Source organism: Triticum aestivum, chromosome 4B (assembly GCF_018294505.1).
Source record: "Triticum aestivum cultivar Chinese Spring chromosome 4B, IWGSC CS RefSeq v2.1, whole genome shotgun sequence".
Taxonomy (NCBI): Eukaryota; Viridiplantae; Streptophyta; class Magnoliopsida; order Poales; family Poaceae; genus Triticum; species Triticum aestivum.
Genome location: NC_057804.1, coordinates 598510737 through 598525662, shown reverse-complemented (window position 1 = coordinate 598525662; position 14926 = coordinate 598510737). Strand labels below are relative to the sequence as shown.

At 43.2% G+C, this 14926-nt stretch overlaps 1 pseudogene; it reads left to right on the top strand.

Annotated features, from left to right (window-relative positions):
- The first annotated feature begins 285 nt into the window (after positions 1–285).
- On the top strand, positions 286–9179 carry LOC123090261 (alanine--tRNA ligase-like; annotated as a pseudogene).
- Positions 9180–14926: the final 5747 nt, after the last annotated feature.

The window sequence follows — 14926 nt, the reverse complement described above, 5'->3', positions numbered from 1 at the left end:
GAAGAAGCAGAGAAGAAAAACGCTCTTTCTTTCATCAACTGAACTGCGTGCGTGCATGGAAGGGCTATCATCTGCACTTGAGAGGAGTGACTTTTCTACCATTGTGGAGATGGACTCTATTCTTGCAGTCAAACTGATCCAATTGAGGGATTTGGACAAATCTATTTATGCTTGGATAGTTAAGGTGATCAAGTATGTTTTGGGGATTCGTGGTTGTTGTATTACTCATGTAAATCACTCTCAAAATAAAGTTAGCCTAGATTTGCTAAATTAGAAGGATGAACCATGACTTGGGTTGGTTCTGGTCCAGATGTTGCTGTTGAGCTAGCTGTCGCTCAATGTATGGACACCATGAGTTGAGTAATGCAAAAAAAAAAGTTTGCACAGAATTATTTTCAATTTTTTTTGAAATTTTTAAATATGGTTTCTATTTTTTCTTTTCAAAATAAAATAAAATTACCACACAAACTTGGCATTCGTTCCCTGCCTCATATTTTCCTTGCAGCGCTCCTCAACCCCAACCCCAAGCCAAGCGCTAGGGATAGGGTTCTGCCCGCCGCCGCCCACCTCTCCTCCTTCCGACGAGCATCCATGGCCGGCCCTCCGCCCAGGTCCGGGAGTCCTTCATCGGCTTCTTCGAGTCCAAGGCGCACATGCCGTGGCCGTCCAGCCCCGTGGTGCTCGTGGACGACCCCACTCTCCTCTTCGCCAACGCCGGGATGAACCAGTTCAAGCCGGTCTTCCTCGGCACCGCCGCCCCGGACTCGCCGCTCGGCCACCTGCGCCACGCCTGCAACACCCAGAAGTGCATCCGTGCCGGCGGCAAGCATAACGACCTCGACGACGTCGGCAAGGACACCTACCACCACACCTTCTTCGAGATGCTCGGCAACTGGTCCTTCGGGGACTACTTCAAGGACGGGGCCATCGCATACGCATGGCAACTCCTCACCCAGGTACCTACCTACCTACTCTTGCTATCAATCAATCAATTAATCAATCAATCAATCAAATGTAAGGATGATGAAAGAGTGACATATAATTGCCCGTTGATAGAAATTTCTATTTCATATGCATGTATGTATGTATGTGCAGGTCTACAAATTGCCCACTGATAGGATTTATGCAACATACTTTGATGGTGATGACAAGGTTGGTCTCGCTCCCGATACCGAGTCAAAAGACATATGGTTCAAGTATCTACTGAATGAAAGAGTTCTGCCTCTCGGTTGCAAGGTACTATTCTGCTTGTGCTCTGCTTGGTTTCTTGGTCGACCTCCTTCCTGTCCGTTTTACACATTATTATCTTGTATCTTCGTTTCTGTTGGGCTTATACTGCTATCTGAATGTCCCTATTAAACAAGAAGAGTATTACAACAATGCATTCTTTGAGCAGGATAACTTTTGGGAGATGGGCGACACAGGTCCTTGTGGACCATGCACAGAGATTCATTTTGATCGTATTGACAACCGTGACGCAGCCTCATTAGTCAATAATGATGACCCTACATGTATTGAGATATGGAATCTTGTGTTTATTCAGGTTAACATGCCAGTTACTCTGTTTCATGTGTGTGCACGCCTATTTGCTTTTTATCTCTTCTACTATGCACTGACATTTGGCTATTTTATTAATACCCAGTTCAACAGGGAGTCAGACGCTACTTTGAGATCCTTGCCAGCAAAACACGTTGACACCGGAATGGGCTTTGAGCGTTTAACTTCTATCCTTCAGAATAAAATGAGCAATTACGACACAGATGTATTGATGCCATTATTCGATGCCATCCACAAGGTATTTTTCCCAGATGCGTACTTGCAGCTTCTTTTGTGCTTGCGAGTTGTGACTAGAGTATTTTGCTGAAGCAATAAATTGTTGCCTAAAGTAAATGATATTCATTGCCAATTCATTATGCATTATGAATGCATCTGGCAGGCGCTGGAATTCAACCATACTCTGGTAAAGTAGGATTCGATGATGTTGGGAAAGTTGATATGGCATATAGGGTTGTTGCAGATCACATAAGAGCCCTTTCTTTTGCTATTGCTGATGGTTCTCAACCTAGTGAGCTCATACGGTTTTGGCTAGTCAACTCTACGGAGGCTAGTTGTTTTGAACCTGACTAATTAATTTTAGTTCAGGCATCCATGTGTCAAAATCACTAGTTTGGGGACCTGAGTTGCATTTCCTGTTTTAGGACGAAATGCATTAATGCCCTTCCTATAAATATGAAGTCATAAATGCTAAATTTGTGTGGGTTTAGTTCATTGCGAACCATTTTTTTTAGATTTCAGATGGGCCCCTACCGAGGAATGTTGTTTAGCAGTATTTTTACAATGTTTCAGAGCTTTGTTTTGTGTTATACAATGATGTTTCCTTGTTCTAATAGGAGTTTTGTTGTAGGAAATGAGGGAAGAGAGTATGTTCTAAGGCGTATACTTAGACGTGCTGTTCACTTTGGTCATCAAAAATTGATGGCAAAGCAAGGATTTTTTAGCTCGTAAGAACTGTAACATGCATCTGTTGTATTCTGTACCTTTTCGTTAATGGTATACTTTGCATAGCCTTTTGTTTACTCGGGATGCTAAACATGCAATGTACGGCTTACGAGGATGACTGTAGAGATGTCATATGACAACAAGTAAAGAAACTATGTCACACATGATTCTAGCTAATTTAAACTATGTTCTTGAAGCTGGTATTTGATATGCCATTATTTTGTATCTTTCTTGTACAGCCTTGTAGATGTTTTTGTCCGAGTGATGGGTGATGTGTTTCCTGAGCTGAAGGACAATGAAAAGAAGATTAAAGATATAATTGAAGAAGAAGAGGCAAGCTTTGAGAACACTCTAGCGAAGGTAATATTGGTTGCCAGGAGTATTTGCATATCAGTGACTTCAATTTGGCCCAAGTGATGTTTGTTGAAGTAATTTCATTGCAATCAAATCCAAGTGTTTGCACACTCTTAGGCAGTGTTTTATCCTTGTAAACATGTGTTAGTCTCAAAGTAATTTAGCTTGTTTGTTATCAGATAACCTAAATTGTTTTATCCTTGTAAACATGTGTTAGTCTCAAAGTAATTTAGCTTGTTTGTTATCAGATAACCTAAATTTCTATTGTTGCCGGAGGCTCTGGGCCAGTTTATACCTTGTATCTAAGGTACCGCTGTTTTGCTCATGAGATACTGCTAAAGGCTTACTTTATATATATAATATATATTAACGTGTTGTGCTGAGTAACCAGATAGTTTCTTGTTTTGAGGCAACACATCCAGGGTGATAGTTTCAATCTTGGTTTACATCAGCTTAGTTCAATCACGATAATTAGCACACATGATAAATTGTCTCATCTTTTCTATGAAATGACCATTAGTAATCCAATTTATTTGGTTTGCACATGGGCATGATTCTGTTTATCATGCTTATATTTTAAGGGTGGTTCCTACTAGGTGCCTTGCTATTGTGTTTCATATATAGCAACAGAGACTAAGAAAGCTTACAGTTGAAGTTTAGTTGACCCTTCTTTTCTTAGAACCATCATAATATGTATTGTCCGTTCTTGTGGCTGTTCAGGCAGTTAACTGATTGTGTTGTTGTTGTAATTTTCAGGGATATGAGAGATTTAAGAAAGCTGCAGATGCTGTCAAGGAGAATGGTGGGACAGTACTTATTCGCCAGGCAAGTGCTTTGGTTTTGAATTATACTTGATTTATTTTGTTTTCACTAGAAGATGTTTGCACCTAATAAGCAGACTTGTAGTTTGTTTGTTGTCTGATGTGTTATCTCATTGATGTCCATTAAGAAGTGAAAATAGTTAGGAGATGATATAAATTGTGAAGTTAGAGACAAAGTATCGTGATTAATAAGATGCATACATTTCATATTAAAATAGTTGAAATAGGTTCTTATCCTTGCTAGATTGGTTGCATTGTCATCTAGTTTCTTGAAGTGAAGATTAATCTGGATATCTCTAGCCTTTTCTCCCTCTCCAGTAGGCCTCAGAGCATTGTTTTTAGGGCTTCTCACCTTGGACGCTTAGGTGGCAAGGCGTCTTGACAGTGCTTTGCAGTTTTGCCCACCTAAGGCGCTTAGGCGTCAGGGTAGTGGGTGCTCACCTTAGGTTGCCTTACCGCCTTAAGAACAATGCCTGAGAATCTAACTATAGTGTCATGAAAATGGTTTGCTGGCAGGGGTAAAAATGGTTCAGATAGCTACAAACTGACCGAACCCCTTAAAAATGGCATTAGGAACCAGAACTTGGATATCTGTCGGATACGTTGTCGGTAGTTATTCTCGGATGTCATTTTAAATATTGTATAGGCACTATCTGGTTAACTTGATCATATTCTCTATTTTGTCATTCTAATTCTATGTATTCGAGAAACGTGTCAAAAACTAAGGAATTTGACTATTTGGTAAACTTGATCATATTCTCTACAGTAATGTGGAATAATTCTTTTCATCGTCCTTATTTTAAGAATAGGAGTTTACTGCATAGAAACATGTCTCTTAATCATACTTCGGTTATGTTTATCAATGTTCTGTTACATCCAGCTGAACTTTTCAAGTTTATATTGCTATCTTTCATGTATTGCAACCGTTATTTATTATTTCAGGATGCATTTGTTCTGTGGGACACATATGGCTATCCAATTGATTTGACTGAGGTTTGTTCATGTTTTCATCAGTAAATCTATTCAAATTAGCTTGATGGTGCTATATTTTCATGTTTATGTTGTTGTTAAAGCTTTTATTGTCTGTTTTTCTGGTATCGTTGTTGTTTCCTATCTCATAGGTCATGGCAGTTGACTTCGGGCTATCTGTTGACATGGAGGGTTTTAATGTTTCTATGGAAGAAGCAAGACAAAAGGCTAGGAATGCTCGCTACAAGGTTGTATTTATTTCTTCTTAAATATAAAACTTAATTCTTCACTTGTGATCTTTTATGCCATCCAAGTATTATTCCTGCTCTTTGCTGTTTAATAATATTGTAATTAACTAAACTTAGCATCTCTTATATGCCACTGACGCTCAACAATTGATTGGGCAACTTCTTCCTGTTATGGTTTTTATATCATACTTCTTTCTGATTTTGTTATATATGTTTTTCTTGCAGGCTGGTGGCAAGTCTATTGTCCTTGATGCTAATGCTACATCGCACCTGCGCAATCAGGGGCTTGCCAGCACAAATGATAGCCCGAAATTCCAACACGAGGTTAGATGCTTAGTTAGATTATTTAGTTGTGGTTTCTCTATTAGGTACAGTTCCTTCAATATTCAGTACCTATTTGGGATTTTGTAGAATTTCATTCAAGTAGTGAATTTACCTGGCTACCTGCCTTTGCTTGTTCTTGCACTGTTCATATTTCGCACTGTGGGTAAACACTTATATATTGATCATGGCGGATACACCTAAAAACATTTTGCAGGTACATAGTAGTGTTGTAAAAGCTATCTATATTGGCTCAGAGTTCATAGCTACTGCATCTGGTGATGAAGATTTTGGTCTTGTTTTGGAAAGCACAAGCTTCTATGCGGAACAGGGCGGTCAGGTACAACTTCACTTTTGACGGCATGTTAGTGTAGTTGAATGAAAATGTCAAGTGCAATCACCTCTCGAGTTGTAGTCATGCAATGAATTATCAGCTTACCTACTGAATAAGCATGACATTCTATTTTTTTTTGTAATTGTCATGTGGGGCCATTACTACAGGAAGAAACCCCGTCTGACATCAGCTTGATAATTACCTTAGTTTGCGAGTTAGATATTTTTCTATAGTAACTATTGAGCTGATGTCTGATGGGGTGTCCTCCTGTAGCAATGGCCCCACATGACAGTAATTTTGTTAATTTTAACATAATCATGTTGGTTGATTCATCAGTAAAGTAGACACATAATTTCTGTTTGAAAGTTATTATTTCATTGTAACCAGAACAAAAAATGATTAGTGCACCCTGGAGTGATACCTCCCATTGTTTGAAACCTGATTGGTATTGTTTGTTGTTTGTTGTATGTCATCCTAATAATCTACAGCGCTCATTAATAAATGGTTGAAGTAATGCCTTTTGTCATTAACACCATTTCGAGCACCACCTTACGGTTGTATCCAATCTAACTCCGAGGAAAATAGTGTTGAGGGCTTTGAAGTTGCCCATACAATACATTGGCTTCAAAATTTGGCAAGTTAATACCGGTACTTTGCAAACAAACATTGCAATTTGCATTCAACAACCATGGGTGTTTTCTTGTTTATTTGAAGTCACCATGTTGCATGGCCATTTCTTGTTCTATCCTGTGTGGGGTTTGGGGCTGTATATACATATGCAGCTCCCCTGCATGTTCAAGAGTTGCGCCATGCATTGTATGAATTCTTTTGACATGCCGTATGATGTTTCTGGAATAGATCTATGACACTGGGAGTATCGAGGGGGCATCTGGATCTTTCACTGTGAACAATGTCCAAGTGTTTGCTGGATATGTCCTGCACATCGGTTCATTTCTGGAAGGGCCTGACTCCAAGGCATTGTCTGTTGGCGATGAAGTGAAAAGCAAAATAACATTCTGTACTGATTAATTCTTTATACTAAATTAGTTTACCTATGAAATTTGCTAAATTACACTGCGATGCTTCTATTACTCTTGGTAGGCTGATTACACACGGTGTACTCTGATTGCTCCAAACCACACATGTACCCATATGCTGAACTTTGCTCTAAGGGTAAGTTTTCAAGCCTCTCAGATTTTATAGTGCATGCCTTTTTTTGTATTCATGATGGTTTCACTATTGCAAGTGTAGGAAGTACTTGGTGACCATATTGACCAGAAAGGTTCCATTGTTCTTCCAGAGAAGCTGAGATTTGGTTTCTCCCATGGTATACTGTGATTCTTTTTATATTGCATCCACTCTTTGCTTTTCCTCGGCTTGTCAACTCAACTGTTAGTACATAACAGGGAAACCTGTTTAGCCTGAAGATTTGAGAAAAATTGAGGATATAGTGAAGAAGCAAATAGAGGATGAGCTGGAGGTATCTGCACAAGAAATAAAATTAGCTGATGCAAAGGGCATAAATGGTGTGCGAGCTGTGTTTGGTGAAGTGCGTTCTCTTACCCATCTTGACATACCATGTTGTCATATCTCGTTTGCCTGCCCTGTTGTCTTGTGTTAATTCATTTTACATATGGATTTTGTAGATTTACCCTCACCCTGTAAGAGTTGTATCGATTGGTCGCAAAGTGGAAGATCTGCTTGCAAACCCTGAAAGCAAAGAATGGTTATCCATATCAACAGAGCTGTGTGGAGGTATATTTACTACTCTGTTCTACTATGTAATTCTGCATTTATGTGTTTATGTCACCCTAACGTTTATGTATGTCAGGCACACACATTTCGAACACTAGAGATGCCGCAGCATTTGCCCTCATATCTGAAGAGGGTATCGCAAAAGGTGTTCGGAGGATAACGACTGTTACTGCTGAGTGTGCCTCACAGGCTATGAAGTTGGCATCATCTATCGAGACTGATATCAATGAAGCATCTAAACTGGACGGAGCGACATTGGAAAAGGTACTAAGCTTTCCCCATTTGTGTTTGTGTCTCATAGTGTGAGCTATATGGTTATGATACTCCGATAAATTGGATATTATTAGAAGTTATTGTGATTCTTGTTTGTTTTCTTAGAAATACGATGTCCTTAACTTTTATATGAATAGACGATGTCAGTTGTACTTTGTATCCATTTTCTGTTGATCTGCTTTATATTAGATTTTACTCCCTCGGTAAACTAATATAAGATCATTTAGAACACTAAAGTAGTGATCTAAACACTCTTATATTAGTTTACAGAGGGAGTATCTAAGAATTGGCATTTCTTCATCAGAAAATTGGGTCCATCAAGAATACACTGGATGCCGCTGCTATCCCAGCTGCAAGAAAAGCTGATCTAAAAGGCAATGTCTCAAAGTTGGAGGTCTGTAAATGCTTCAGTTCATTTGTCACATATTGTCAAAGAGAAAATATTTAAGATATATTTGGTATTCTACTATTGGTAGTTAAAATGAAGAAAGCTGATTATAGCTATTGCATATATCAGGATCAACTTAGGGAGGCGAAGAAGAAAATGGGCAAAGAAAATATCCAAAAGGCTGTCAAGACTGCCATAGATGCCGCAGAAGCTGCTGTTTCTGAAGGAAAACCCTTTTGTGTTATTCATGTCGATGTGGGTCTTGATACCACTGCTGTCCGGGAAGCAGTTGTGAAAGACATGGACCGTTTCAAGGTCGGTCGGTACTCCAATCCGTTTCTGTCTACTAGTGTTCCCATCATCTAAAAAGAAACTATAGATTCAGCATAATTTCCAACTTACTCCAACAATGAATGATTAAAACATTAAATTTGTATTCCTTGTGTCAATCAAATCTTTGGATGTGTTGGTGCCAGGGTCTGCCGATAATGGTATTCAGCACAGACGAGGCATCACACAAGGTTGTTATCTATGCGGGTGTACCTCCGGACGCACCCAATGGGTTCAAGGTGTTGGATTGGCTTACGCCTTCAATCGCACCACTCAAGGGGAAAGGAGGCAGCGGAAAGAATGGTCTTGCCCAGGGACAGGTGAGGCATCGTTCATTGTTTAGGCATCTTAACTTTGGTGAAATTCTAGTACTAGTAGTAATTATGGTTACTAGCTAATACAATCTGTGAATAATCCTGTGATGCAATGCAATATTTGAATGCAGGGAAGTGATGCTTGTCGGGTCAAGGAGGCCATGGAGCTTGCTACCCATATAGCTTCAATGAAGCTGAGCTGATTGATATGTTGAGACTGGTCTAGAGTAGTATATGTTAAAGTGTCTACTTCCATAAGAAGCGGGGTGGCAGTGACCACAGCAACCTGGTGGTTGAGCGCCAGGAAATCGGCTCCGAAGCATCTCAGGACCCTGTTGGAGTTGTGGACATATCGTCGCAATTGGTGGCCCTCACGCCCGCCTTGGTGTGTTTGTTGTTTGTTGTTTGTTGTTTAGGTAGGGTAGGGTGCTTCCGAGGGACGGAGGCTATTCTTTCTTTCTGGTAGCCTTTGCTACTGTGCTGTGTACTCCCTCCGTCTCTGTCCCAAAATTCTTGTCTTAGATTTGTCTACATTAGTATCTAAGTATGTAGCACGACCCCCGATGACATGTAGTAACCTGGTGTGTGGCCTTGACAACTCTGTATATATATATATATATATATATATATATATATGCTTGCTTTCCCATTGTTAATAAAGATGGGCTATGATGAGATGGGAGGCATTCACTGCCGATGGATGTTACTCATGCGGAGTTTGTGGGATAGAGGCAAATTTCATTAACCATGGAATCAAATTCTACAGTCAATATAAGAAGCATGGTTTGATTTGATTTGACACGTTGAAACGAAACCATTTGGAAACAATTTCCCTCCAGATTGAAGGTTGCTAGTAATGTAAGCAAATTTGAATAGCATTGGAAATAAAATTTGGAATAGCTAACGTCAGATATCTCTAGCAAATGCCCCAGTTATTAGTTTCCTTATTTAGTTCCCTAAAAAACCTGGCAATCAAATTCGTGGCCATACCATGTTTAGTACACACAAGATTATAATTATTGTGATAATTATTACCATGCAATTGTAATGGTCCTGTTATTATTATTACTATCCATGATTATCATCATCATTGCCCTGTAATTATGACTATCCGTAATTATAATTTCAACGACCTCCTATTAGGAGCAAGAGACAAAGGACTGCAAAGTCCTTTGATGATAGCCACCCGTTCCGTTGATTAGCATCGATTTGGCCTGGCCCGCTTGATTCCTTGACCACGCCACCGCTTTCATCCCAATACGCCATATCTCTCCCGCAGCTACTCCAGCCATCCATAAGGCAGGCATGTACACGAGTGCAACACATAATCCACACTTCCAACGCGATGAGCCACATTTGGACGACATGCCATGCAGTACCAGCTTCAGCCTGCACCATGCATCGTCGCTAGTCATCGCACAGAAAAACACTCACGAGCTCGCCACGCACCGACCACGGCTGCAACACTGGGTTGCAGCAACGAAGCTAGTACGAGCCTGCGACCATCCATCGAAGCATCAGCGATGCTCCATTATAGCTCTGTTGTGCACCCGTGAGGTTCCGTCGGCCGGCGATACTCTGTTGCAGCACCCGTGAGGTTCTGGCGTCCGACGCAGCTCCGTTGCAGCATCCGTGAGGTCCGGCGATGCTCCGTTGTAGCACCCAAGAGGTTTTGTCGGCCGGTGATGCTCCGTTGCAGCACCGGTGAGGTTTCAGTGTTAGACGATGCTCCGTTGCATCATCCGTGAGGTTCCGCCGGCCGGCGATGCTCCGTTGCAGCACCATTGAGGTTTCAGTGTTAGACGATGCTCCGTTGGAGTATTCGTAAGGTTCCATCAGCCGGCGATGCTCTGTTGCAGCACCCGTGACGTTCCGACGTCCGACAATGCTTTGTTGCAACATCCGCGAGGCTCCGTCGGCCGATGATGCTCCATTGTAGCACCCGTGAGGTTTGGGTGTCAGACGATGATCCGTTGCAGCATTCGTGAGGTTCCGTCGCCCGGCGATGCTCCGTTGTAGCACCCATGAGGTTCCGACGTCCGACGATGCTCCGTTGCAACATCCGCGAGGCTCCGTCAGCCGGCAATGCTCCATTGTAGCACCCGTGAGGTTTGGGTGTCAGACGATGATCCGTTGCAGCATTCGTGAGGTTCCGTTGGCCGGCGATGCTCCGTTGTAGCACACATGAGGTTCCGACGTCCGACGATGCTCCATTGCAACATCCGCGTGGCTTCATCAGCCGGCGATGCTCCATTGTAGCACCCGTGAGGTTTGGGTGTCAAAGGATGCTCCGTTGCACCATCCGTAAGGTTCCGTCGGCCGGTGATTCTCCCTTGCAGCACCCGTGAGGTTCCGACGTCCGATGATGCTCCGTTGAAGCATCTGCGAGGCTCCATCAGCCGGCAATGCTCCATTGTAGCACCCGTGAGGTTTGGGTGTCAGACGATGCTCCGTTGCACTATCCGTAAGGTTCCGTCGGCCGGCGATTCTCCCTTGCAGCACCCGTGAGGTTTCGATGTCAGACCATGTTCCGTTGAAGCATCGGTGAGGTTCCATCAGCCGGTGATGCTCCATTGTAGCACCCGTGAGGTTTGGGTGTCAGACGATGCTCCGTTGCACCATCCGTAAGGTTTCGTCGGCCGACGATTCTCCCTTGCAGCACCCGTGAGGTTTCGGTGTTAGACAATGTTCCGTTGAAGCATCGGTGAGGTTCCATCAGCCGGCGATGCTCTGTTGCAGCACCCGTGAGGTTCCGACGTCCAACGATGCTCCGTTGCAACATCCGTGAGGCTCCGTCAGCCGACGATGCTCCATTGTAGCACCCGTGAGGTCTGGTTGTCAAACGATGCTCCGTTGCACCATCCGTAAGGTTCCGCAGGCCGGCGATTCTCCCTTGCAGCACCCGTGAGGTTTCGGTATCAGACAATGTTCTGTTGAAGCATCGGTGAGGTTCCATCAGCCGGCGATGCTTCGTTGTAGCACCCGTGAGGTCCCGACGTCCGACGATGCTTCACTGCAGCATCCCTGAGGTTCCCTCGGCTGGTGATGCTCCGTTGTAGCACCCGCGAGGTTTCGACGGCCTGATGATGCTTCATCATAGCATCGATGATGCTACATTGCAGCTCCAGCGATGCTCTAACGGCCCAGCGATGCTCCATTGTAGCACTTGCGAGGTTCAAGCAGACGGACGATGCTCCATCGCACCAATGGTGATGCCCTGACGGCCCGGCGATGCTCCATTATAGCACTCTCCATCACACCAATGGTGATGCTCCGATGGCCCAGGTGATGTTCCATTGTCTCACCGGTGAACTCTTGAGCACTCGGCACTACTCAATGGCCTACGAGCTCGTGTCGTGATGCCGGCGAACCCTTGCAGCACTAGATGCATAATGGCTTGCAAGCTCGCGCCACTTGCAACATGGTCATCGCCGCTCGCCACCGCGCTCGTAATTCTGGTGATACCTGTATCACGAGTGACCCCTTGCAGCACCAGCCGGAACACGTCTCGCGAACTTACCGCACGCCGCTTTGTAGCATGGTCGGCACCGCTCGCTGCATGGCCGCCCCAGGCAGCATCGCCCACCGCATATCAGCAGCATGCTGGTGTGGTCCCGCTCACCGGATGTCCCGTGCAGCTGCGGTGGGGGCCGAACGCAGAATCGTGGCCTCAACATCACCATGGGCCGCTCCTTAAAAAGCACCGGTGACCCCTTCCCTTGTAGGGGCGTCGAGCGTTGTCCCTTGGAGCACTGGCGGCGAGCGGCCTTCCAGCAGCGGGCGGCACAATGGTTCGTTTGTAGCTTTCCTGGTGGTACTTGCAGCAGGCGGCAACGGCGGTGCATGGCGTGCTATTGGTATTCGACTGCGCGTGGGCGGCAGCAAAAGCTAGTGAGGAAGAGATGCGGTGCGGATGGATAAGCTAGCGATGTACGGTGCAGGGGCATGGGACACGTGGCTAACAAACGAGGTGACTTACGTTCCGCATAACATCAGTCGGATGAAACGAATCATTTTCCTTTTCTTGTGTATCTCATAGATGACACTCCTAGTTCTATTTCAGAAGCCTATGCATCTGAAGATGCTGACTACTGGAAGGAAGCGGTCCGTAGTGAGATGGATTCCATCTTGGCAAATGAAACTTAGGAGATAATTGATCGTCCTTATGGGTGCAAACCTATAGGGTGCAAATGGTATTATTCAAGAAGAAGCTTAGGCCTGATGGTACTATTGAGAAGTACAAGGCACGACTCATGGCCAAGGGTTATACCAAAAGGAAGGTGAAGACTTCTTTGATACTTACTCACATATGGCTCGACTCACCACTATTCGAGTACTACTTTCACTAGCTGCCTCACATGGTCTTCTCGTTCATAAAATGGATATTAAGGCTGCTTTCCTAAATGGAGAGTTGGACGAGGAAATTTATATGGAACAACCAGATGTGTTTGTAGTAGATGGTCAGGAAGAAAATGTGCGCAGGTTGTTGAAGTCTTTGTACGGACTTAAGCAAGCACCTAAGCAGTGGCATGAGAAGTTTGAAAGAACTTTAATAACCGCAGGCTTTGTTGTAAATGAAGCTGACAAATGTGTGTACTATCACCATGGTGGGGGTGATGGGGTTTTCCTTTGCTTGTATGGTGATGACATATTGATTTTTCGGAACAAATCTGAATGTTATTAAGGAGGTCAAGGAATTCCTATCTTGTTGTTTTGAGATGAAGGATTTATGATCATAAGATGTTATTCTGAACATCAAGATACTGAGAGATGATGATGGTGGGATTACATTGCTTCAATCTCACTATGTGGAAAATATCTTGAGTTGATTTGGCTATAGTGACTGCATGCCCTCTCCAGCACCATACAATGCTAGTGTGCTCCTTTGAAAGAATCGAAAAATTGCTAGAGATCAATTAAAATATTATCAGATTATTGGCTCACTTACGTATTTAGCCAGTGCTACAAGTCCTGACATCTCTTTTGTTGTTAGCAAACTAAGCAGATCTGTTTCAAAACCGGGAGATGATCATTAAAAAGCTTTAGACAGAGTTATATGCATTATTTAAAAGGCATTGTGAGTTATGGAATTCACTATACTTGGCATCCAAAGGTGCTTGAAGGGTACAATGACTCAAACTGGATCTCAGATGCTGATGAGATAAAGGCCACGATCGGATATGTATTCAATCATGGAGGTGGCGTTTTTTCTTGGAAGTCTTGCAAGCAGACCATGTTAACGAGGTTAACAGCGAAAGCAGAGCTCACAACATTAGAACAACTACAGTCGAAGCAGATTGGCTTCGTCGACTCTTGAATGACTTGCCGGTAGTTGCGAAACCTGTACTGGGTATCCTTATGAACTGCGACAATCAAACTTACACAAAAGTGAGCAGCTCAAAGGATAACATGAAGTCACTAAGACATGTTTAGAGAAGGCTAAAGCCTGTCAGAAAAATGAGAAACTCCGGAGTTATTGCATTGGATTATATCCAAACATCTAAAAATCTGGCAGATTGTCTATCACGAAATGTGATAGATAATGCATCGAAGGAGATGGGTATGAGACCCACAATATGAGTTGTTCACAGTGGTAACCTAGTCTATGTGATCGAAGATCCCGTGAATTAGATGTGGAAGACAAGTTGTAGCTCAACTGAGAGGAGAGTATCCTTACTATTAATAATACCACTCAACGAAGATGCAATACTCTCCTAATCTGCATGGTAGGTTGATGTATATGTTAATGTGTTCTAAGTGGCTTATTTGATCAGAGATGTTGTCCTGCAGAACATCTTTTAAAGAATACACCTATATGGGTCTGATTGTTAAACGTCGTAATCTGTGAGAATAGGGTGCTCTCTAGTAAACTCATGAAAGGTCTCGGAGAATGACACATAAGATCCACTCGTGGGGAAGTCCCACGGTAGCCCAGTATCGGTCAAGGCTCTGTGTGAAACTATATTCGAAGAAAACGTCTAGTTCAAGGCCTAGTCCACTGTTCAAGTTGCTTACTAGTGTAGCGCAAAGTTCTAGGTGGAAGTTCAACTTAATAGTCTCCACTACGGTACCGATATATAAACAATGTTTTGTACCAAAGGCAAATTTTATGTGCCTTTAGGATCTGGTGGGTGATTACTGGAATTTAATCTATTTTGGGTTAGCCCAATAGCAATTTCAGAAATTCCTAATAAATCCTCGAGGCCCACTTAGTCCATTCATGCAAGGCAAGAGGTGGAACTAAATTTTAGTCCCACATTGCTAGTTTTGTAGGAGTTGGACCTCCTTATAAGGGAGGTTGTTTCCCCACAAGTATGAGC